The 3,137-nt window shown below is 27.4% G+C and overlaps 1 long non-coding RNA gene across 1 annotated transcript; it reads right to left on the reverse strand.

Annotated features, from left to right (window-relative positions):
- Positions 1 to 491: 491 nt before the first annotated feature.
- Positions 492 to 2,030, reverse strand: LOC145069956 (uncharacterized). Its single transcript, XR_013689749.1, has 3 exons — positions 1,636 to 2,030; positions 1,197 to 1,398; positions 492 to 696 (listed from the first exon to the last, which is right to left on the reverse strand). It is a non-coding gene; the product is annotated as an uncharacterized LOC145069956 (long non-coding RNA).
- Positions 2,031 to 3,137: the final 1,107 nt, after the last annotated feature.

Below are 3,137 nucleotides of genomic sequence, written 5' to 3' on the forward strand. Positions count from 1 at the left end.
TGGTGCATTCTAGCACACAATAAATGTAAAAAAAACAAAATAACTTAGCCCTATATATATATATATATATATATATATATATATATATATATATATATATATATATATATAAGTTGAAGTTATTCTATTCTAACTAATTATTGTGTGGATGTAGGAATGATTGTGGGCCAATCATTTTACTTATATTAAAAAAATGATTAAAGATATTATTGAATAAATATAATTGAAAAATATCATCTAATTTAATGATAAGGATATTTTAGTTAATTAATATAGATTTAATAAAGGAAAATTGCATATTTTAAGGGATCATAGATTCTATTAATATTAAAAATCTGATTTTACAAATTATAATTTTTTTAATTCAGACATTCTAACAGAATATGTTTATGAGTATATTAAAAAATAAAAATATTCTTGAACCTATTTCTTGATCATGACTTTAAAAACTTCTTGTAGAATAATAAATTCTTGAACCATCAATTAAAGAATAAAAATAAAAATTACATTAATTCTTATAGAATACGGGTAACAATTGCTAAGAATTACATTTATTGTTAAAGAATAAAACTAAAAAAAACTTTCAAATCGGAAAAGAAAACATCAAAATCTAACAAAGACACTAATACATTCTAAAAGAATAATGTTGCTAAGAATCACTTTCAATTGTGTGGTCCGCTCTTCATGCATCAACTTCTGTAAAAACAAAACCAAATCGTAGTTTAGAATCCAATAATGCATTAGCAAATGAAAAATGAAAAACTAAATTCCTTTGGAAAAATATGTGGACTTGTGAATTGCACCAAAACCAATAACCAATAATTGTAGAACATGCATAAATCAGTGAGAAAATATTCATATTTCATTCCAACAGAATTGGAATTCGTGATTCTATTCCGATAGAATTGGAATTCAAGATTCAATTACCGTATGCATTATGTTGGAATCACTTCATAAGTTTTACTTAACCTGATCATTATGTGAAAAAGAAATAAAAAATAAAATCAAATCCCTAGCTTTCAACTTTTATCCATTCCCAATTAATTAATGTTTGTACAACTCAAAATAGATATCAAATATCATGTTTTAAAACAAATGTATCTTCTTTAACTAAACCTACAGTCCTATACAAAATAGGTATAGTCTTTCATGCATTTTAAGAAACATCCTATGCTTTTTAGGGTATAAATCATTACTCGGTAATATTAGGGATAATGCATCCTTGACATGTTCATGATCGTGCTCCATCTTGAAGTGGCTACAGTTCTCACATCCAAATTGAAGGAATTCTATCAAAATAGGGGGAAAACCTGATGAATCATCACCACCAGTCCAGCTACTCACCACCTTCCCTCATTCGAATTTTGACTCCAATTCCTATTCCCACGCTCAAAACACCTGGATCAGGCAAGAAGAGACTAATGCATTATATATGTAGTTAGGTTGTGTGAGACTGATTCAACACACAATTATAAATAGACAACCAAGAAAATAATAACACAAAGAGTCTTAGCCAAGAGTATATGATCCATATATAACACCAGGGCAATGAGGGAACTCTAATTTCAAATGCTTATAAAAAATTAACAGAGAAGAGAGGGGATTATGCACTTTATCCAACCATTTAGACCGAACCTTATCTTTGGGAGCAATTCTAATTGCATTTCCAAGAACAACGCGTGCAACAGGGAGATTCAAATGTATGATTTCATGCAAGCTTCAAACAATACGGATGAGAGGTGAATAGAAGGTTGGATAAAATCAGAATCGAGATTGGAGTAGATAAAAGAATTGATAGTAAAAGGAAGGAGCGAACTCTGCTACAACCGGCGATGACTGGTGTTGGAGCCCATGATCGTCCTTTCAATTCCCTATCAGATCCGAGATGAATGAAGATCTCTCTCACTCTCTTTGTCGTCCTCTCAATACTACAAATTCACAATTTCAATCTAGGGCATATTAGAAATCGAAAATCAGATGAAGGTGGGTCGGTTGTGGTAGATGGTGTTGGTAGGCCATTTTGGTCTTCTTATTTGATTGTGGGTTTCTAGGTTAATGAAGATGCGGCGTGAATAAAACCGATTTCGAATTTAAAGGGATATAATTAATTTAAGAGTTTTCTATAAATAATTAAGAGCTAAGATTACAAAATTACCCTTGTGTAGGTTTTTGAAATGATTGGTCCATATTAATTCCTACACTCACACAATAAATAGTTAAAATACATGAACCTGGTTCTCTCTCTCTCTCTCAGTCTCTCTCTCTCTCTATATATATATATATATATATATATATATATATATATAGGCTTAGTTTATTCTATTCAAAGTAATTATTGTGTTATTGTATTCATAAATGTGGGTCAATCATTTTACTTATTTTAAGAAAGTGATTAATAAATATTATTTAATTAAAAACAATCGAAAAATACCATCTAATTTAACTAGAAGGGTATTTTAGTCAATTATATATATATATATATATATATATATATATATATATATATATATATATATATATATATATATATATATATATAATAAAGTTGCATATTTTAAGGGATCATAGATTCTGTTAATTTTAAAAATCCGATTTTATGAATTAAAAGGTTTTTAATTCGGAAATTCTGATAGAATATGTTTGAGTATGTTCAAAAATAAAAATATTCTAGAACGATAAAATAATAAAAATATTCTTGAACATATTTCTTGTAAAATAACAAATTTTCGAACCAGCAATTGAAGAATTAAAACAAAAATTATATTAATTGTTAAAGAATAAATGTAACAATTGCTAAGAATTACATTTATTGTTAAAGAATAAAATTAAAAAGCTTTCAAATCGGGAAAAAAAACGTCAAAATCTAACAAATAACACTAATTCATTCTAAAAGAATAATGTTGCTAAGAGGTGTTGTTCAAATTTCGTGGTCTATTCTTTAAGCATCAACTTTTGTGGAAACAAATCCATTGAATAAATTAGTGAGAAAATATCGATAATCCATTCCAACATAATTGGAATTCGTGATTCCATTTTGATAGAATTGGAATTCATTACCAATAGTTATATTAATTTGTCGCATTCTAACAGAATATGTTCATGATTATCATAAAAAACATTCTTTTCTTATAGAATAC

The sequence above is a fragment of the Lactuca serriola genome, chromosome 8, assembly GCF_051521515.1.
Source record: "Lactuca serriola cultivar US96UC23 chromosome 8, Lser_US96UC23_V15, whole genome shotgun sequence".
Lineage (NCBI taxonomy): Eukaryota > Viridiplantae > Streptophyta > Magnoliopsida > Asterales > Asteraceae > Lactuca > Lactuca serriola.